This window comes from Camponotus vicinus, unplaced genomic scaffold (genome assembly GCF_025532165.1).
Source record: "Camponotus vicinus isolate PSW18456_S1 unplaced genomic scaffold, iyCamVici1.0 SCAF_11, whole genome shotgun sequence".
NCBI classification, from domain to species: domain Eukaryota; kingdom Metazoa; phylum Arthropoda; class Insecta; order Hymenoptera; family Formicidae; genus Camponotus; species Camponotus vicinus.
Genome location: NW_028141947.1, coordinates 3,277,329 through 3,301,195, shown reverse-complemented (window position 1 = coordinate 3,301,195; position 23,867 = coordinate 3,277,329). Strand labels below are relative to the sequence as shown.

The window sequence follows — 23,867 nt, the reverse complement described above, 5'->3', positions numbered from 1 at the left end:
TTATTATATATGTATATATATATATATATTTATAGATACTTTTGTACTCTGCGTAACGGTGTCCTCTTTGCTACGTTAAACTATTAGACCGGTGCGGCGTAGACGATTGCTTCTTACAATATTCGGCCTCTAGCAGGCACTTGGAGTGAGGAAAACGCATCAACATATAAAATAGATTGAACATCGCGATAGGCAAACACGCGCCAGCTGTAGAGAGAGAGGTATATGATACATAGAAGGCACATGTAACATCTCATTGGTAATTTTCATCGATATAAAAAAAAGTTATCAAAAAAGTTATCAATAAGATGTTAGTAAAAGAGACAATATAGGCCCATCTCTCTCTACACCGAGTGCGTATTTGTTTAATACAATGTTCCGTCCACATTTATATGTTGATGCGTTTTTCTCACTCCAAGTGCGTGCTAAAGGCCGAATGTCGTAAGAAGCAATCGTACACGCGATATATCTTATAATAAAAATAAAAATTTTAATATTTTCATTTTCTTTTTGAAAATAATCTTGATAGATTAATAAAACTTTTACGATTAAAATAATATTACGAATATGACATTATTTTCAGTTTTTAATAAAACTATATTGTTATGTATCTCACTGATAGTGAGAGAATATACTAGAATGTTTCAAAAGTAAACGAGACTGTGATTTCAATTAATATATTATACAATGTCCAAATAAAATATAAAATATACAAAATTCATTATCTCTCAAGTGTATGTGTTATATATTCCCTACAAAATAAATAACAATCGATTTAATGATTTCTTTTGAAATTCCACAAAACACTCTTGTTTAAAATTTGATGATACAATTTATGGCTTCAAACTATGCATTTTATACATATTACGATCTTAAAGTATGCAAGTTGCATACTTTAAGATCGTAATATATATAAAATGCATAGTTTGAAGCCATAAATTAATGTTTCGAAATTTGTTTATCAAAAAGTTTAAGAAATTTTAATTGTTTAAATCGATATCCTCTAAATATATGAATGAAAATTTTATTTTACATATATAAAGTGTAATTTGAGGTCTCTCTCCGTGTATCATCATAGTACTAATAATGCCATCTATCGGTGAATTATATAGGGCTCAAATTATGCATTTAATATATACACATAATGTTCCCAAATCATACATTTAATATATGAATACTTTGAGTCTTGACCCTAAAGTATGCAAAAGTCTCCAAAATATTCATTCGCCTGAAATGCTGTTCCCGTTGCAAACGTTTAACATATATATATATATATATATATATATATATATATATATATATATAATATACAAATTTATATAATATTATATATATTGGGTTGGCCAATAAGTCCGTGCGGTTTTTTCCGACACGTCTTTACAAACACGGCAAAAATTATTGGAGCTGGGCTGGGATATCCTACCGCATCCTCCATATTCTCCAGACCTTGCTCCTTCGGACTATCACATGTTTCGCTCCCTACAAAATTCCTTGAATGGACGGCGCTTTACTTTCGAAGAAGACATCAAACGGCACTTAAAACAGTTTTTCGACAAAAAAGACAAGAAGTTCTACGAGCGAGGAATTATGAAGATATGTGCGGTATATGGTAAGGATGCCGTGAAAGAACGTGTGTGCCAGAAATGGTTTGCAAAATTTCGTTCCGGAAATTTTTCTATCCAAGACGCACCACGCTCGGGCCGGCCAGTTGAGATTGATCAAGACAAAGTAAAGACGTTAATCGATACCAATAAACGCTATACGACGTGAGAGATTGCAGATGTTCTCCAAATATCATTCCAAATATCATATTCATCATTTACATGTAAAAAAACCGCACGGACTTATTGGCCAACCTAATATATATATATATTTATATGATAAATTGTTATTATAAATTTAATATGTATTATTAATATTTTAAATATATATTATTAATTGTTTGAAACTCATGATCTTTCATAATCTTTGATTTTTAAAATTTCATATAATCTTTGATTTTTAATAAATCACATGGCACAATTTTCTTATTACATGTCTATTCCTCTATACTTATTCTTACATATAAGTAAATATGGGCCTATATATGGTGCGTCAAAACAAACCCCCACCACTCGGCTCCTGGCGCCGTGGACGTGGCCAGGTAAAGTGGAGGGTGGCGTTCTGATTGGTGGACTAGGATATTGAGAAGTTAGTTTAGGTGCTAAATATCTGAAGAAACAATATCCCACCTCCCGGAAGTCTCGATTTTGGCTTGCACCATAGTGGCCCAGAGCTGCGTTTGGCCGATTCCGGTTATGTCGCCGATTTAGCAAATTTTTATTTCTCTACCTCCACGGTTCTAGACTCGAAGAAGCAATTCTCCTCCCACTCCAGCTCTGGTATAGGGCTCCAAGTCAAATTCCTGTTACCTAACTCTTAGTCGCTACGTCTTGGCAGAACGACCATCTACCGACTTTCAGAGTAGTCGCTATATGTCTCGACGAAACAATCCTTACCTCACCACTCCATCTCGGGCCCGCTATGGAACATCGAAACAAGCCCCCGCTCGAACGGTTCATGACGCGCTTTATCGGAAAAGACAAAGTCTCAGCACGAGACAACAATTATAATGAGACTACACTCTCTCGCGCTTCAGTGGATTCTGATAATGGAAAATTAAAGATAAGCAGGCTGATGATCGAACGCGAGGTGGGGTGTTATAAAGGAAGAAAGGAAAAGCTAAAAGTATTAAACACGAATTAAGATAAAAAATTTTCACATTTATTAATGTACCTGCAAACAATTCGTAGCACTTTGCAAAAATATTTTCATATCTTCTTACAATTAAACACGCTATTAATTAACATTATATTTTTCATGTTTCTTTTCGCGAAGAAAAATTTTATGAAATAATTCTACGATTAAATGATCGTTATATTCGCAATTTTTGGAAAAAAGACTAAGAAATCCATCAAGATCGTAACCGCTGCACATATAATATAAAAATACACAACTGTAGTGTCCGCTGGTTTGAGAAAAAAGTCCTTGTACTTGTTCGGTATTCCATCGATAAATGTTGGCATTTCGTCGGAGACGAAGGAAAAAACCGGGATACAAGAGCGGTATTCCGTAGCTATCGAAGTATGTCCCTGTACCGTGTTCGTCGAGGAAGAGAGCGATCCAGTGTTCTCCAGGGCGATTATGATTGTCCGTATTAGCGACGATAGCCGTCGACCTCGTCCACATCATCGGCAATCTGTCGAAAGGATAGACTCCCACATGTTTGACATCTAGCTGACGCAATGATTGCGGAAATTCGCGAGAGTCCATTTATTTGCAGCGAAGACGAGCGAACAAGCGGTATTATTTGAATAATTTCTTTTGGTGGCTTGTTTTCGGCTTGTACAGCTAACGGATTTTCAATATCTGTTTGCGTGGAGCGGTTAATAGCCGTACGTTCGATTTTTTGTAGATTTCTCTTCTCTATTTTATTATTTGATTGTGCTTTAATATTTTCATTTTCATCGTCGTCGTCGTCGTCGTAGCTTATTATCAAAATTTCGGGAGAACTGCAAGTCGTTTGAGTAATGTTGCCTCCGTCGTTGTTGAAATTATTTTGCGCAACTATCCAGCTTATTAATTTGTAAGCGTTACGCAATGAAAGATTCCGAATTTTCGAAATCCGTGATGTCCGCACTCTTCTTCTACCGTCAGATTTTTAAATGCCGGTGAGATGCCTTCCAAATTATATATATTTTTAGAAAGTAGATTCATCAAATAACTCGCTTTTTCGTTTCCTCTAACATAAATGTGACGCACGCATCTTGTAATTTGCCGCAGTTGCGAAGTAAAATATTTCGGATTAGTTTCGCCATCGAACCATTCAATGCCGTAATGATTTCGCATGAGCCAGTTGTTTTCTTGCCTTATTTTTTCGGATAATTAGGCAAGCGAATGCGGCGGTATCATAATCCAATGATTGACGATTGGAGCGTCAATCGCTACAACAGCAACCTCCTTAGGGATAAACTTTTTTTCCGCATCGCGGAAACCCTGAATATCGACGATTATATCCATCTTACGAAAAACTTATGTGATTCGACGCGAGACTCTATACGAAACGACGACGCCGAGCGTGTCTCCAACGAAACTGAATATTTTTCGAAACGTTGCGCAATGATGTTGGCGTTTTGAGCAAAGTAGAGGGGTGACAATTTTAAGCGTCTATAAAAAATTTACCCCGAAAAATCGACGATGACCTGACGAGACGAGTCGATTTCTATGACATTATCGAATTCGGCATAATTAATACAATTAACCGTCTCAGAAAGTGCCTTTACGAATCGCACTTCTAATAGTAAACTACCATGTTTGACGAGATTCCAATGTCCAGCGCAATTAGCGGATAGATCGGGAGTAAGATCAAATGCGAATAAAGTATATCCTTTGAAATAATCGTCTCTGCTTATAGAATTTCCTTCGTTCAGAAAATGAATACCTGTTCTTGAGAAAAGAGTTTGATAAGCTTCGATGTAAAGCGGTTCCTCCACGGAGAAAGCTGGTTGCAAAGGTCTACTGGGAATTTGCGTGCCATCGACGTACAGCGAGAAGAAATTTATTCCGTAGTTTTTGAAATTAAACGGATTTAATTTTTTGTCACCGTTAAACGCTTTATTACTAACGAAACCGACTATTACTCGCTTCGGTAATTGACCTAATATTACATTATCTAACGATTCACCCATAGCACTGCTATGAATCGTGAATGTTTTAACCTCGACTCTCGTGAGCGGATACTTGGCTGTAACTTTACTCATCATTCTAGCATACGCGAGTAACAAACCCGAGCTTATTTTCGCCCTTCTAACGAGCAAGGTAGCATCGAGAATGTGAATTTTCGATGTTCCGCTACTTTCCATGAGACAGAACGAATCTTTTGTTAATTAAAAATTTGTCTTGATTAAAAACGTCGCAATGGAGATGTCCTACGAGATCTAACGCCTTCCCTCCGGAAATGTAACGAGCGCGTCTCGCGAGAGCGGGATTGCCGGGATTTGATTCCAACAAATCGTCCATGTTTCCAGGTGCATCCATGTCCCATAAACAGAAAGTTAGATGCGAAGTTTTTGCGGGTGAAGAATAATTTAACAACGCCTCTACGTACGCTCGGTACGCGTAAGCGTTGTTTGGAGATGACACGAGCTTTTGATTAAAATACACGTCGATTTGATTGAAGATAGAATGAAGCAAATGATTTACAGGTCCTACGGATATTCTTTCGGCGCTTGTTCCTTAAGCCTGTCTCGCGGAATCGGCGTTTGTTTCTACACGTAGACGAAGACTCAGCATGGTGTGCGTGATATCCAAATATTCTTCTCCATATCCGGAGATGACGAATTCTATCGGTGAGTCGCCCGAGAGAGAAAGGTCACGGGTTTGTAATGAATCCATTGCGAACTTTCGATGCTAGTTTGCGCAGGTGGTAGAGAGAAGAGATCGAGTTCGCTCTTTAAACACTCGCTCGAATGCGTGTGAAGAAATGACATGTCTTTATCGCAATTTGCTCGCTGTCGTCCGTCGGTCACCACCGTCGTTAAATTAGAATGCTTTGAATATAACCGCTTAAGAAAATATATCGGATACGGTACGTTTTTTACCGATTTTACGTCGTTTCGCAGACGTCTTAAGTCTTTTTTTCACAACCGTACGACTTTTCTTCTTCTTTTTATTTCTCTGTGCTTTTGTACTCGTTCTTTTTTTCCAAGCCGCTTTGATTTTCTTACTCGTCCGTCGTCGCTTACGAGCCGATGTTATTGCGGATCGTGCGATGTGATTATCAAGCCCGACAAAAGGGAACTGAGCTACATGCATTTTCGCATCAGACTTATATCCCGAGCCCTTCATTAGACTACTTATTTTTTCTTTGGCTTTTTTCTCGAGTTTGTCTCGCGATTCTCCAAAACGGTGTTTGACCGCTATCTTAAATGGCGTATTGTTTTCGACGTCTTCGATTACATTAACACCGGCTCGTAAAGCTTTTTTCCCCACAGATCGTACGGCTTTACCTAAATATGGTAATAATCCCCCAAGAAAACTACCGATTCCGTGACCGCGTTGATAGGGCGATCCGACGAAAATTCGCGGAATTCCGCCGCCGCGACCGCCTTCGTTCTGTAATTCGTCACAATATACCGAGTAATAGTCCATTAATAATAATAATGATGAACGGTCAAATGCACTTTTTCTCTTTCTCAGATTCCGCGTATTTTATAATATCTAATCGATACATCTAAAGTGGAAAGTCACAGTCAACGTTCCGAATTCGAATGGTATACCTCTCCCCAGTTGATCTCTTATATCTATTTCGATTGTTCGGAAACATGTTTGACGCAAAGCGATGTATTGCGCAGGCGAAAAATGGCTTATCTGGGTAGATGCAAACGAATAATTATTTCGAGCATTGTGCGCGACTATTCGAAGAAGGGGCGATTGTACATCACCCGTGATATAAGGCTCGCAAATGTCACAGTAGACGAAAAGTTTGTCGGGAATGCCTCGCATCAAGCTAGCCGGTTTGTCGGCCATTATATACTTGATATCATTCTCGAGTGCAAAAAAAAATGACGGGAAAAATAAGTGTGAACGTTTTTTATCGTCTATATCAAAACCGAGTATTCGACAAAGTTTGTCGGAAAAATATACGTAATGGACCATATCGCATTTCTCTTCTACACAAGAAAGTTTCATAACAACTCTACCTCCGACTTTTAATTCCCAAACGATATGCGAGTTTACCAATTTGGACGCGTAATTCATATAGTTTCTATAATATCGTGTATACTTGAATAAAATGAAATGCTTGGCGGTACTTCGGCATCGTCTACAGGAATTATCTCTTCGTTCTTCCTTCTAACATTGAGGAATTGTAATGTACCTTCTCCAGGGCGTATATGTAAAAAGCTACACGGAAACTGGATCTCCGTGAGCGCTACTTCCCAACGACCACTTAAGTCTATACTTTACGTTGAGGTAATTCAGTGGTGAAACACGTTGTTTTATTTTCCGGAAAATATCGCATGCTACAATTGCTCGGGAGGATTATGTAAAATTCTTCCCCTCTCATTTTGATATTAAACTCGAGGCTGGTATCCAAGAATCGAATTTAGAAGGATACCGCCAACTAACTAGTAATTGTTTATTGTTACCTCGTCTCTTGGTTTTTATCACACGGTCTACGATAAATTCTCCCTCTCGCAAGTCTTTAATAACATGTGTTAATTCTTGCTCGTAAAAAATCCCGTCTATAACCTCGCCCTGTAAATCACTTAGTTCGTATACAGGAGGTCTTCTTCCATAAATTTTGGATCGTCGGGATATACCTGACGTGCTAAATGACGAATTTGCGCGCGATCGCGCGGATTTTTGAAAACTACTATATAATTCGCGTTGAGAGATATGTCGCGCTGCCCACGCCCCTGATGGAAAAGATTTTGCGAAATGAGTAAAACGCTGAGATTCTTATGATGACTTCCTTTGGTAAATAGATCCACGATAGCGTTGCACGAAGATGATTCCCTCATAAGATCATCGATTATCACCAATTTCGGAGAAAGCGGATCGTTAGAATAATCTTCCGGGCGCGGTAACCCTTCGTGAAATTTGATTATATTTTTCCTCGTTTTTACTAAAGCATTATCACTATATTTGCTCTCACTTTTCTTCTCTCTCGCCCGTGTCGCAATGTAAGCACTGATACGCATCTTGCCACTCGGCGTAATAAAATAAAATTCTCTCGAATCGGACATCGGACATGCGGGATAAATGTCGAAGAAATGTTTTCACGAAAATTGTTTTCCCGCATCCCGTAGGACCGCAGACGATCGACGTCCAAGGATGTTTCCAGCGCACGTCCATTACATAAAATAATCGATTTCATGTTTGGGAACAATCTCATAAATAAAAAAGTAAACGATGATATTTAACAATAATAACCTAAGTAAAAAATGTGCATGCTCCTCGAATATTATTTGCGGGAATGTAAGAAGAAAATAAGCTTATTCACTGGAGGCCCCATCCGCGCCGGCCGCGTGTTCGAGCTAGCGTTCTCTGTTACGCGTGCGAGCGGAAAGCACCGCCGATTAGCCGATACACGGCGCGCGACCGCGAGTAAGGGTATTCACGCGAGGGTAGGCTCGCATCGGCGACTTTCGCGAGCACCAACGCTAATGAGCTCATAATTGATTCTCCATATACGCTTATAGTAAAAATAAAATGCTTAAATTCTGGAAAATATATTTTAAATCGATGTATCGTCTAAATTACAAAATACCTGTACATACTCGTATTTTATGAATCAACCGATAGCTGACTCAGACAAACACTATCCCCCGTGATATCAAGCGACGCGGTAGCGTCGTAACGCCAAGTACATAAAAAACAGGATCCGAGCATTGAGAGTCACTGCTCTCGATCGACGCGGCGCTACCAAGTAGCTTATCCGGAATTTCACATCATATAAACTTTCGATTAAGATATTTCAGAAACTGAGACCTTAAGCAAAAATCTAACGGCACTTTTATTATATAATGTGGATACAAGCTTTCGATTGCGACCAGTTTGAATAAAATCGGTGCAATCAATCCCGAGAAATGATGATCGCATATCAAAATTGTGACATTTTATGTTCTCCCGGATTTTCTTCAGTCTCACGTACGTATGCTACGAGTTTGTCCCTCAAGCGGCGTTCACATCGTGCGTATACGGTTATACGGTATGTAAAAGGCTTTAACAAGTTATATGTGTGAAATTATTAATGTATAGTGCGGAATAGTGTATAACAAGGAAGAGAAGTAACACGTTAAGCAGTTAGGTTATTAAACACAGATTAACAATGAATAAATAAAAATGATAAAAATAAAAATAATAATAAATAAATAAGTAAATAAATAAAACTATAGTACGGAACAAGGGAGAGAAGTGACATATTAAAGGTTATAATTATCAAGCGTTGCGGTAGCGTCGCGACGCCAAGTACATTTATTATATAATAAAAACACAGACTTGTGTATGTGACACTTAACAACAATCAAGTGGATTGTGAAAAATTCATCAAAAAGTAAAAATATTGTAAAATTTTTTTCATTATCTGTTTAGACATAATATATTTTGACATATTATACATCAATCTTAATAAAGAGAATAAACAATTATCATTTTGTGGAATATATATATATAATTATGTAATTTATAATTATATATATATATATATGTGTGTGTGTGTGTGTGTATGTGTGTAGAAATTTACATATTTGATTGCGCGACCATAATTATAGTTACATAGACATTTATTACATTTGCTTGTGTAGATAAATATAGTTACGCAGAAATATTCCCTACATGTATAATGATAATTATATATATATGTGTATGTGTGCATACACACACACACACACACACACACACACACACATATATATATAGTGTGTTTGTAGAAATTTACATAGTTGACTGCGCAACCATAATTATAGTTACATAGATATTTATTTATATATATATATATATATATATATATATATATATATATATATATATATATATATATATATATATATATAATTATACATGTAGGGAATATTTCTGCGTAACTCTATTTGTGTCTACGCATGCAAATGTAATAAATATCCATGTAACTATAATTATGGTTGCACAGTCAAATATGTAAATTTCTACACACACACTATATGCGTGTGTGTGTGTGTGTGTGTGTGTGTGTATACACATACACACACTGATAAAAAAATCGATGATAAAATTGACTATAATTGCATGGTAAAAAAATTATAGTTAGGATACTCATTTTTATAGTAAATTTTACTATAATACTGGTAATATAAACTATATACGCATGGTACCGAGAAACAATGAAACTTTTTACTATAATTTATAATAATTTCAAATATCATATAAGTAAAAAATGAAAGAAAGGAATGATACATATAATTTTACTATTCATATAATCATTGTAACATTAATAATGGTAAATATTACTATATTATTATCTTTCGTTTAGATATTAATATAGTAGTAATAAATGAAAAAAATTATAATTACAGCTATGTCTAAATAGTACGTGGAACCTGATGAATAGCACATTTAACAACATAAAACTTATTATTTGGAATGATTGTATGTGGCACATGTTTCTTCGCTTGCCGTTACACGGCGCACTACTCTTAACTTTTCTCGTATTCAATATTTAGCATAAAATGTATATAAAGGACTAATGTTAAACGTAACATCTAAAGTATATTTTTTTTCTCTTAGCAGTAGTGCGAGAAAGAGGATGCTACTAACACGCAGGTTCTCGAATTGTATGCATGTGAGCATCCTCTTTCTGACATATCACTGTTTATCAGTTTAATTTCAGACAAACTGAATTTAAAATAATTTATTTAATAATCTGGATTCCTTGTTAGGATTCAGAATATTAAACAGGTTATTTGAAATTATAGACGGAAAAAGACTTAAACGTCTTGGTGCTGCGTATATTAAAAATCTGTAATATACGTAACATGTATTACAGATTTTCAGTACTGATAGTGAATTTCGGAACACTACGTATACCATAACCATATGGTTACATGAAATGGATATTATGATTTTACGAACTATATTTTCATGTTATATCAACTATATTTTTTATAGTAAAATGCACTATTATATATGCTTGGCGCCTTAAGATACTATAAATTATAGTGAAATTATGATAATTTCAACTATAATTTTTTATCAGTGCATATACATATATATAATTATCATTATACATGTAGGAAATATTTCTGCATAACTATATTTGTCTACGCAGGCAAATGTAATAAATGTCTATGTAACTATAATTATGGTTGCGCAGTCAAATATGTCAATTTCTACATACACACACACATATGTATATATATATATATATATATATATATATATAATTATATACTATATAACTATAGAGTTATAGATAATATGTAAATATTTTCCCCCAAAAAATAATTTGCAGAAAGGGTATTAAATTTTACAAAAAGGTGTGAAATCCCTCTAAAAAAAACCTTACAAAGGTAAAAAAAATACGCCAAGTACATAAAAAATATTCTACCTTGTATGCATCTTTAATAAAAAAATTCCTTAAAAATAATTTTTTACAGTAATTTTCCCTCAAAAAATCATTTTCCTAAAAAACAAAACCTCAACAAATAATTTTTATAAAAAAATATTAAAAAATAAAAGAACTAAATATGAAATCAATAATTACTATTAGCCAAGTACTTAAGAGCAATTTGTAAATTTGATATAATATTTGCCGTAAAATATCAATTTTATACAGTAGAAATATTATACATAAGTTCTCCCTAAGAAATTAAAACGCATGTTATATTTATTCAGAGAAAATTGATTTTTAAAATATTTAATGAGAATTAGGATTCTTTTAATTCTCAAAACACTTTTTATATAATGTATATAATTTAAAAAAAAAGTTTTGCGCAAGTTTTAAATCGCACAGTCTTTAAATCGAAGTAAGTTATGAAAACTTGGCGTGCCCGGATCGTAATCAAATACAGATTAAATATTTAATTACATAATGTCTAATATTTTACATTTTATTGGAGATATATTTGTTTATAATGTAAACAATCCGGGCACGCCAAGTTTTCATAACTTACTTCGATTTAAAGACTGTGCGATTTAAAACTTGCGTAAAACTTTTTTTTTAAATTATATACATTATATAAAAAGTGTTTTGAGAATTAAAAGAATCCTAATTCTCATTAAATATTTTAAAAATCAATTTTCTCTGAATAAATATAACATGCGTTTTAATTTCTTAGGGAGAACATATGTATAATATTTCTACTGTATAAAATTGATATTTTACGGCAAATATTATATCAAATTTACAAATTGCTCTTAAGTACTTGGCTAATAGTAATTATTGATTTCATATTTAGTTTTGATCTTTTATTTTTTAATATTTTTTTATGAAAATTATTTGTTTAGGTTTTGTTTTTTAGGAAAATGATTTTTTGAGGGAATAATAATATCTGGAGATTCTTAGAAGCCTAAACGCACGTTAAAAACTAGAGACATCCAATAAAATAATCTAATCTTAAGATAACCATCGATGGTTTTCATTTTAAAATAGACCCGATATATTTACAATAGCGATTAAGAAAACAATTCTCTTTCTAAATAATTTAGGAAGATATGGAAAATATTCTTATTTTTCCCGTGGTGAATCACCGAGATATAGCTTAGAGAAAATTTTTAGAAGTTTCTAGAAACGTTTATAGAAGTTTCTCGGTATTTTTTCTTTGATTATTGTAAAATATTTTGTTTGAACACGCATTTATGCTCACTTCTGCGCATATTATTTTTACCCCACTCTTTCTTAGATTTTTTTTTGAGGGGGGAGAAGCAGTAATATAAACGCGAGGACAAACCTCAGGACAAAATTCATTCGAATTCCGTCGTTAACAGAAGTTAAGCCTCGAGCGAAGAAGAAAAATTCTACGCAAATACGCTATCGTTGTTGTGAGTATTTTTTACATAGTGCACTCGAAAGTTAATAGCAATGGCTGGAACGACGGAAATAGCCAGTTTTGTGAAATCCGCGCACGTTTGCGATATTAAGGAGCCGGGAAATGGAGACAATAAAATCGGCAACGGTGGAAAAAATCGACATTTGTTGCTATCAACAACATATGGACTTAATTCATCCTTCACTAAGAAGATACAAATGGGATTGCAATCGACGAAGGAAGACTGCTTCGTTCCAATTGTTAAATTAACGAGCAATAATGCCGATGGGATTTGTCTCGACTCCGACACGTGGCAGCAATTTCAAGTCTGCATGGATCATATGAGGCAGTATTTGAACGAGGATCAAAAAAGAAAGGGGGGATTAAATCCGATTATTATTAACAATATCACCATCAATTTTACCAGCGCTTATGGCGCGAGGGCTATTCTAGTGGCATACAAGGAAACCACCGAATATTCCGCGACTAATGTCGAGAAGGAAGAACAACCTCCGTTGAAGAAACGAAAAACTTATAACACCGCTATCGTGATGCAGAAAGTTACTTTCCTCGGCTTGGAAAATATTATAAAATACGTAGATATACATTTGTCGCAATTAATTAATATCGTTAATACTGTCAATACATGTGCTAACTATATAATAAACGAAATAGAATTAAAACTTCCCTCATCGTACATAGAGTGTGAAATTATAAAACTCACAATTAAAGGAAATTATGAAGAAATCGAACAAAGTGTCCGAACTCAAATTAATAATTTAACTAATTAATTATTTTACTTACGGGTAATTATTTTACTTATTTTATTTATTTTTACTTTCGATGAAAAAATACAAAAAATCGCGATTATAAAGTTAAATATTTAATTACTAATTAATCACAGGAAACAATAATCCCGCGAGAACAGCGATGGTGCGACCTTCGCGTAGACGCCGCGCTAAGGAAGAACCCGATGTCCTTCACGTAAGTTTGCACGTAATAAAAACGCGTGCTAATTTTTCTCGGATAGATTGTTCGGTAGTAATAAAAATAATAATTAATACTAATAAAAAATATTCTACATTTCAGGAAGACCGCGATTACTCGAGAAAAATCCGGCGATTCCCGTCGTCGTTCTTGACGATGACGACGACGACGACGGCGAGGAAAACATGGACGATGACGCTGCCGACATCACATACGCAGTCAGCAGCCCCGATAGCGAAGTATTCTCGCCAGGTAAGATGATGATGTAAAATATATAATATACTAAAACAAAAATCCGAATATAAAAGTACTTTTAAAACATTTTTTAAATTTTGTTTCTATAATATTAAATATTCAAATATTCAAATATTATTAGAATTTCTGCGAGAGATGGAGGAGCGCGAGAGAGTGGTGATTAATGAAGAAGAGCCAGAGGAGAGCGGGGAAGAAGAAGAAGAAGTGCAGGAAGAGGAAGAAGTGAAGAAGTAGTGGAAGAAGAAAAAGAAGAGACAGAGAGAGAGGAAGAAGAGAGGGATGAAGAAAAAGACGAAAATGTATACGCTCCCTCCAGAGAAGGTAACATTATTAATTTATTTTTTGGTATATTTTTATGCTCGAATTTAATCCAACAAATTCTTAATTTCTTTTTAGAAACTCATCGCTGGGGGATTAGCTATTCCCCAGAATATTAGTAACGGAATAAAAAACAACGAATATTTCTAAAAAGGTGAGTTATTTCGTTGTATTATAACATTCAAAGTACGGATTACATTCGAGTATAAAAATATTAAAATAATAAAAATAATAAAAATAGTATTTTATAATTTATACGGTTTTTTATTTTTAACAGTGCAATACGGAGGTGGTGTTGACGGCGAACAAAATTCAACGCTCTCCCGCAGCAATGAGGAAAAAGAAAAAGAGGAGGAGGAGGAGACTGAGGGGGAGGTAGCTGAGTTACCCCGCTCGGAAAATATTTCATCCGAGACTAAGGAGGGTGAAGAGGACGTGGAGGAGGAGGAGCATGAGTACCAGCAGCAACAACAACAACAACAACAGCAACAACTTCAGCAACAGGTCGGAAATAATAATTTTAACTTTGTAAATTTAATATCGGAAAATGCGCGACAATTTGGAAGATTCCGAGTAATCGGTAGAGAAGCGAGTTTCGCGATACGACCGTTGACTGAAGGCGTCGACATATATCACTCGTTAGAAAACGCGTTTCGCGAAATTCATACGTATGCGTTAAATTCATGCGAACCGTTTACGTAGGAATATCGTTTGATTTGCCGAATTTATCGCATGGTTCTGCGGGTATATATTTTCGTCCGGCGCGTGATTTGAGTTATGAAGCTAGATATTTGGAGACTCGTGAGTTCGTTAGCACAGAGCGCCGGTGGTCTCGATATCGCTGACCAATTTATCATACGGGTTTATAATATCTCGATGCCTTCAGGTCGCGGTCGCGTCGCGTTAACACGCGTTGTCGCGAAACGTTTGATAGTCGAAATTAATCATTTGGATAACCTGTGCTTCCCTGGCGCCCTCGTAGTAGCTCAAACTTATAGCGAGCGCGGTAATATCCGTACAGGCGAGCTGCATGAGAAATGGAACGCGATAAGATATCCGCATTCTTCGTTACAACGCGAATGTGCATTGCAATTAACGAGAAATGCCGATGTAATACCGGAAGAGGGTTGTGAAATTCGCGAAATCGAACGTTTCCAACGTTATTTCGCCGCCGACAATATCGCGATTGTTGTGTATAATTTTAATACTTTCGGTCGCGGCGAAAAACCGTTGTATGACGGAACCGAAATACTCACTTCTCTCGGACGCGAGTCCTCGCGACGATTAAATATCGCGTATTGCGAGGATTCGCAACATTATAATCCTATTTTAAATTTAAAAGCCGCCGTTGGTACTCGCGATTATTGTGTAGCGTGTAATGTAGGCTTTCGAAATGATAGGCCTAATAGTCGGTGTTTAAATAAATGCCCGCGATGTTTATCCGTACCGCCGTGCGATTCCACTTACGCCGAAATAAAATGCGACGCGTGCAATCGGTTATTTTACGGTGCAGGGTATTTCCAGCGTCATCGTAGCGACATATCGTACGACGGTAGAACACGCGCTAATGTTTGTAGCATCGTGCGATTTTGCAACAGTTGCAGTCGTATCGTTAAATCGAATTTAAAATACGAATGCGGCGTTTCTTATTGCAAATTATGCCGTTCACAACAACCGCGCAATCATATGTGTTATATGCAACCTCTTCATTAACGTGTCGATATTTCCTCTGCCGGGCCATCTTCATCAGCGATGGTACCGGATGAGGTAGATATATCTAGCACGAGAGAAGAAGAAGAAGCACGGAACATATGTGATAACGCGGAAAAGAACGAACGTGCATATGAACGCGGAAAGGGACGTGTGGCTTTCGTATTTTACGATTTCGAAACGCGACAGGACGAGACGGGTCGAAGGAACGGGAAATATAAATAAACATATTCCGACGCTATGCATCGCGCAACAGATTTGCGAAGCATGCGCGGGGGAAAATAACATTTCCGTGTAGTGTCGTTGGTGCGGAGTGCGAGAGTTCGTATTTCAACGCGATCCGGTTAAACAGTTTGTAGATTTCGTTACGCGTCCGGTAAAATATTTTAAACACATAATTTGTATAGCGCATAATGCGAAAGCGTTCGACGCGCAATTTATGTTGAAATATATCGTGGAAAATTGCAGAGATATTGAACCAAAAGTAATTTTAAACGGCACCAAAATTATTCTTTTAACCGTGGGACAAAAAAAATTCATCGATAGCGTTAATTATATGCCGATGCGCTTATTCGAATTACCTAAGGCTTTCGGGCTAAAAGACACTGAGGATAATGGCATTTTTCCGCATTTATTTAATACTATCGAAAATCAAACGTACGTCGGACCGTTACCTGATGTACGATATTATTCTCCGGATAGCATGAAATTGCAAGAGCGCGAACGCTTTCTCACATGGCATATCGAAAATGAGGGAAAAAAATACCGTGTTCAATTTCCAACGCGAGATAGTGCGTTATTGCCGTAACGATGTTGATATTCTTCAACGAGCGTGCGTAGCGTTTAGAAAATTTTCCTAGTTCGCGGAAATGTATGCCCGTTCGAGGAATGTACAACTATTGCTTCGACCTGCATGACGGTTTTCCGGAAAAACGTTTTGCAAGCCGATACGATAGGCATTATTCCTACGGGGAGATACAGATGCGCGAGCAATCATTCGCGTAAAGCCTTACAATGGCTGATATGGATGGAGCGCGAACTCGACCGTCGTATAAATCATGCGGGGCGTGCGCGGGAATATCGCACGATCGAGGGTACGCTCGTCGATGGTTACTTCGAAACGTCTGTTGCGGGAAGGACGCAGCGTCACGTGTTGCAATTTCACGGTTGCTTTTGGTACGGATGTCCAACTTGTTTCCCTGTAAATCGCGATAAAGCGCTTTCGTCGGGGGAGGATCGCGGAGATACATTAAATTCGCGATATGAACGAACTCTCGCAGTTTCATGGCGCCTTCATCAGCGGGGATACATAGTGTCGGAAAAGTGGGAGTGCGCCTTCGACCAAGAAATGCGCGACAATCGCGTAATGTATGATTTTCTCGCGAACCATCCGATGGTAGAAACACCACCGTTCGATCCTCGCGACGCGTTTTTCGGTGGACGTACGGGAAATATCGCAACTCAATACGAAGTCATAGATACGGAGAAAATACGCTACATCGACGTATGCTCTTTATACCTGTTTGTATTGAAGACGGGCGCTTTTCCGATCGGTCATCCGGAAATTTACGTCAGCGATGAATGTAGCGCGTTAGTCAGAAGGTCACCGAATTATAATTTCGACTCGCTCGAAGGCCTCATACGCTGTAGAGTACTCTCCCCTCGTGATTTATTTCACCCCGTACTTCCACATCGCGTACGAAGAAAATTATTCTTCGCATTATGTCGTAGTTGCTGCGAAACATTTTCTCAGACACCGTGCACCCATAATGATAGCGAGCGTGAATTCGAAGGTACCTGGGTAACCTGCGAATTACGCAAGGCCGTCGAGAAAGGTTATCTCGTAACGTCGGTAAGCGAAATTTGGCAATATAAAGTTAGCCAATACGATCGTACGTCGCGGCAAGGTGGATTGTTCGCCGAATATATTAATACGTTTTTGCAGCTTAAACAGGAAGCCAGTGGTTGGCCGAGCGAATGCGGCATTGAAACGACGATGAGGCAAAAGAGCGATATTTGAGGGAATATGAAAAAACCGAGGGTATTGCTCTTGATAAGCGAAACATCGCGCGGAATCCCGGTTACGCGAAATTGTGGTTAAATTCATTCTGGGAAAAATTCGGCCAACGATCCAATTTGCCGAATATCGAAATCATAAAAACACAACAACGTTTCGCGACATTATTAATGAGCGTCGAATACGAGATAACCGATATATTACCCGTAAATGACGAGGTAATGTATGTTTCGTGGCGACTGCGACAAGAGGCTCTCGTTCCCTTGCCGATAACAAACGTTGTGATAGCCGCGTATACGACTGCACTAGCGCGTTTAAAATTGTACGAGTACCTAGAACGTTTAGATCGTCGTGTATTATATTACGATACGGATTCGTGTATTTTTATAAGCACCGGTGATTCGAACGAATACGTGCCGCCTACGGGAAATTTTCTAGGCGACATGACGGACGAACTCGAAAGCTACGGTCGTGGTAACTATATCGAGGCGTTCGTGTCCGGGGGCCCGAAATTTTACATCGTGCGAACACCGGAGGGTAATACTCACGAAACGTGTAAAATTAAGGGTATTACTCTCAATTATGAGAACTCGCGGCGAATTAATTTTAATACTATAAAAAACCTACTATTAGCGAGAGAAAAAGACGCGCAAGAAAACGAAGAAGAAAATAGCGAAACTTCGATAAATCTACGCTTTAATGCGATTCGATGTACGGCGTTTCATGAAATTATTACGCGAAGTGAAACAAAAATATGTGCGCCGGTATTAGTAAAGCATAGATTTATCAATAGCAGATATTCGCTACCATACGGATATGCGGCGGCATAACAATATTCTTATTTCTTGGGTGACTTTTTCTTTTTTAAATAAAAGTCGCGCATTTTCCGATTTTATTTTAAAAAATAGAATTATAAATATTGTAAGTAGCATAAGAAAAATGTAAAATTTATAACAATATAAATATAATTCTTCTTTGTATATATTTCTGTATATTAATAATAAGCAAAAATTTTATTAAAAAATGGCTGGTTTTGAAAAATATTAATAAATGTGAAAATTTTTTATCTTAATTCGTGTTTAATACTTTTAGCTTTTCCCTTCTTCCTTTTTATAACATCTCACCTCGCGTTCGATCATCTGCATGTTCATCATCTTTTTACCTCTGTAGTGCAATGTAGTCTAATTATAATTATTGTCTCGTGCCGAGACTTTGTCTTTTCCGATAAAGCGCGTCATGAACCGTTCGAGCGGAGGGGCTTGTTTCGATATTCCATAGTGGGCCCCGAGACGGAGTGGGGAGGTAAGGATTGTTTCCTCGAGACATATACCGGCTACCCCCGAAAGTCGGTAGGTGAGGGGTTTGTTCTGCCAAGACGTAGCGATTAAGGGCTAGGTAACGGGAATTTGACTCGGAACCCTATACAGGTGGGCCAGAGCTGGAGTGGGAGGAGGATTGCTTCTTCGAGTCTAGTACCGTGGAGGTAGGGAAATAAAAATTTGATAAATCGGCGACACAGCCGGCGTCGACCAATCGCAGCTCTGGGCCACTATGGTGCAAGCCAATCAAACTCTGGGCCACTATGGTGCAAGCAATCAAAATCGAGACTTCGGGAGGTGGGGTATTGTTTCCACCAATCAGAACGCCTCCCTCCACTTCAGCCGGTCACGCCCACGGCGCCAAGTGGTGCCGTGGGCCGAGTGGTGGGGGTTTGTTTTGACGCACCATAGTGGCCCATATCTACTCTCGGTCAAAAAAATCGTAGGAAAATTTAAAAAAAAGCGTTTTGATAAAAAGCGTTTCAGGCAAAATGCTATAGTTTATGAAATTTTAGTTGAATTTCTCGAGAAAAATTTTTTTATCAAGTTTCGATGTGTTAAAAATATATAATTTTAAGGAACTAAACAATGTGTTTTTTTTTTAAGCGCAGGATAAGAAAGATAAAAAAATTTTACAAAAATCAACTGCACGTTAAAGTTGAAGCTTCAAGCTTCAAAATACTTTTTTTATTTTTTGTCTACGATGATTTTTCGACGAATTTCAGCGGTTTAAAAATAGCCCAATTTTTAGGGTACAAAAAGTGTTCCCTATTTTTTTTTAGTAGTGTATTATAATTTTTAGTGAATAAGAGAGTGAAAAAGAACATGGAAGCAAGCGATACCAAAAGAGAAAGAGAATTTCTTTACTTGGAAATTTTAGTAATCTTAATAAAAATGGATTTATATAAATTTTAAAAAGAGAATTTATAGTTTTAAAATGTTTAAATAGCTCTTAATTAAATAAATTGAAATATTTTTTCAATATGATTGAGAGAGTTATTAGGTAATGTGATTAGCATACTCTAATATTACATGAGTCATTTGTTAAACTAAAACTGTGATAATGATAGGTTAACACAACAATTAATGCAATGGCCTGCTAGATAGAACAATTATAATATTATAATATAATGATATTTTCTCTGTGATAGCCGTAGCTCTTATAAATTTCCAATTTTATATTTAAAATCGCTAATTCTAAATTCTGTGAATTTTTATTTGTCAAGAATTACTTATAAAATATTACTTATAAACATTCTTTGCAGACATAAGAATTGTTAAATAAAATATGGTACAACACTATGCACATAATGTAATAGAACACGTAGTATAATAGGAGTATGATTTCATTTTTGTTTCAGCAACTTCATCTCGATATTTTTTCGCCTACGCTTTTTTATAGGGATTAGGGATTATTTATTTTAATAAAAATCTTAAATTAAGACTTCGTTATTTAGTATCGCATCGAGAAAAGAAATGTATTCCATGTACAACGATTTATTTTGAAAGAAAAATTAATTTTCTTTGAAACTGAGGTTATAACTATCATCCACATTTCACTTTCTCTTCCTAGTTCGAAAAATTTAAATTTATATTTCACATTTAGAGCTTTACTAATTTTTTAAAATTCATATCACTTTATTCGATTGCTGACAAATTTTTTACAAATATACGAAACCTGCATAGAAATCGACATAGTAATTTAAAATGTTTACAAACTTATAAATCCGTTTTTTCTTCGGGATAACTAAAATTTTGATTCTGAGAAGAGAATATAATCTTCATAATCTATAATTATTATTTATTCCAATTATATTTAAGATTATTATTATAAATAAAATGTTTATAACATATATATATATATATATATATATATATATATATATATATATATATATGTATATATTTATACGAGATAATATTTAATATAGTATTTGTTGATAATTGATAGTTGCTATTCACTAATAATTAATATCGATATAATCTGTTTTAGACAAGCGAATTCAGTAGAAGTGTCGAAGAGTTCAAAAGTATTATGCAATATATTTTAAATATTCAAAGCAAGATACAAACACGGTTTTTCGAAATCAAAAGTCAAACGGATTACTTTCAGAATTTTGTAAAATATCAATAATATCCGTTTAATGAAAGTAATAATTATGATGCGAATATATCTATATATCTTTCTTTAAAATAGCTATTTATAATGTTTATAGTTATCGATTTATGCTTATGTGCATTAATAATATATCATTAAATGCATTTACAAGGATTTATTTTATGCTGCAATTCATATTTGCACTGATGTTTTTATATCCTTATTTACATGAAGTAATGCAAAGTGTAAATTAAATTTATAATTATAATATATAAATAATTATAATCAAATTATGTTATATTATAATTAAATTATGTTGTATTATATGAATAATTTTAATTATATTAAATGAGAAAGTATCTGCAATATATTTAACATTATATTATTAATGTACCAAAAATGTATCATCTAATTTAAATTATATTCTGATTTATTTTTTAAATTGTATTTGATTTGTTCTATATTTGTAACTTTATTTGTTAATATTTATTAATTTTATTATCTTGAATCAAATTTTCATTATAAGTATAACATAGGTATAATAATACACATTAATATTTAAATAATATCTGAAATTAAAAATTTATAAGATATATTATAATTCTTTAATATGTTTACATATACAGGGTGACCCATTTTAACCTAGGCAGCCAAATAACTCGAAAAATAAGCAAGATAGAGAAAAATGTTTTAGACAAAAGTTGTATGGTTTCGAGGGGGCCATAAGATGGTATCATTGGTTTGACCTTGAAGAATCATTTGAAGGTCACGTGAAGGTCACTTCAATTTTTTTAAATGGAATACCCTATATATTTTTGTACATTCTTGTAGCTTATTTCGAGAGCTTTCCAAAACACTATAATTAAGTACCTTTCCGTTAAGTACTTTTTGAGTTATGATACTTGAAATAATTTCTTAATTTTACATAAACCGTAAAATATCTTGTAAAATATTCATTTTTCGATTATCTTACCTTAATACTTTTATGTACAAAATAATGAGAGGAATCAATTGGTGTAAAGAAAACACATAGTTGTTTTTAAGAAAAAATATGGAATTGTTAATTGCAAATTACATATTTTTTCTTCGAAACAACTATGTGTTTTCTTTACACCAATTGATTCCTCTCATTATTTTGTACATAAAACTATTAAGGTAAGGTAATCGAAAAATGAATATTTTACAAGATATTTTACGGTTTATGTAAAATTAAGAAATTATTTCAAGCCTCATAACTCAAAAAGTACTTAACGAAAATGTACTTAATTATAGTGTTTTGGAAAGCTCTCGAGATGAGCTACAAGAATGTACAAAAATATATAGGATGTTCCATTTAAAAAAATTGAAGTGACCTTCACGTGACCTTCAAATGACTCTTCAAGGTCAAACCAATGATACCATCTTATGGCCCCCTCGAAACCATACAACTTTTGTCTAAAACATTTTTCTCTATCTTGCTTATTTTTCGAGTTATTTGGCTGCCTAAGTTAAAATGGGTCACCCTGTATATACATATACAGGGTGTATCAGACCACCCGTTCCAGCCAAATATCTCAAAAACCAAGAATGACAGACAAAAATATTTCAGACAAAAGTTGTAGGACTTCAAGCAACGTATTATATAGTAATATTGGTATGACCTTGAATAGTGTTGGCAAGGTCACGTAAAGGTCATCTTAAATTTCTTAAATGGAACCCCCTATTTTTCATTACATATTCTTGTAGCTTATCTTGAGGGCTTTTCAAAACACTATAATAAAGTATTTTTTCATTGAGTACTTTTCGAGTTATGAGGCTTGAAATAATTTCTTAATTTTACATAAACCGTAAAATATCTTGTAAAATATTCATTTTTCGATTATCTTACCTTAATACTTTTATGTACAAAATAATGAGAGGAATCAATTGGTGTAAAGAAAACACAAAATTGTTTCGAAAAAAAAAATGTAATTGTTAATTGCAAATTACATTTTTTTTTTCGAAACAACTATGTGTTTTCTTTACACCAGTTGATTCCTCTCATTATTTTGTACGTAAAAGTATTAAGATAAGATAATCGAAAAATGAATATTTTACAAGATATTTTACGGTTTATGTAAAATTAAGAAATTATTTCAAGCCTCATAACTCAAAAAGTACTTAACGAAAAGGTACTTAATTATAGTGTTTTGGAAAGCTCTCAAAATAAGCTACAAGAATATGCAATGACAAATAGTAGGTTCCATTTAAGAAATTGAAGGTGACCTTCATGTGACCTTCAAATAACTCTTCAAGGTCAAACCAATGATACCAGTTTATGGCCCCCACGAAACCAAACAACTTTTGTCTGAAACATTTTTCTCTCCCGGGCTTGGTTTTCGAGTTATTCTCCATTAAAGGTTAAAATGGTCCACCCTGTATATATATATATATATATACAGGGTGACCCATTTTAACTTAGGCAGCCAAATAACTCGAAAAATAAGCAAGATAGAGAAAATTGTTTTAGACAAAAGTTGTATGGTTTCGAGGGGGCCATAAGATGGTATCATTGGTTTGACCTTGAAGAGTCATTTGAAGGTCACGTGAAGGTCACTTCAATTTTTTTAAATGGAATACCCTATATATTTTTGTACATT

At 35.1% G+C, this 23,867-nt stretch overlaps 1 long non-coding RNA gene across 1 annotated transcript in view; it reads left to right on the top strand.

Moving 5' to 3' along the window:
* LOC145961764 (uncharacterized) overlaps nucleotides 1-16,756 on the top strand; it is an 86,367-nt gene extending 69,611 nt beyond the window's left edge. Inside the window, exons 3-7 of the long non-coding RNA XR_014435699.1 lie at nucleotides 13,450-13,529; nucleotides 13,635-13,784; nucleotides 13,909-14,108; nucleotides 14,184-14,259; nucleotides 14,383-16,756. This is a non-coding gene — a long non-coding RNA (uncharacterized LOC145961764). The remainder of the gene's footprint in view (nucleotides 1-13,449; nucleotides 13,530-13,634; nucleotides 13,785-13,908; nucleotides 14,109-14,183; nucleotides 14,260-14,382) is intronic.
* The last annotated feature ends 7,111 nt before the right edge of the window (nucleotides 16,757-23,867 follow it).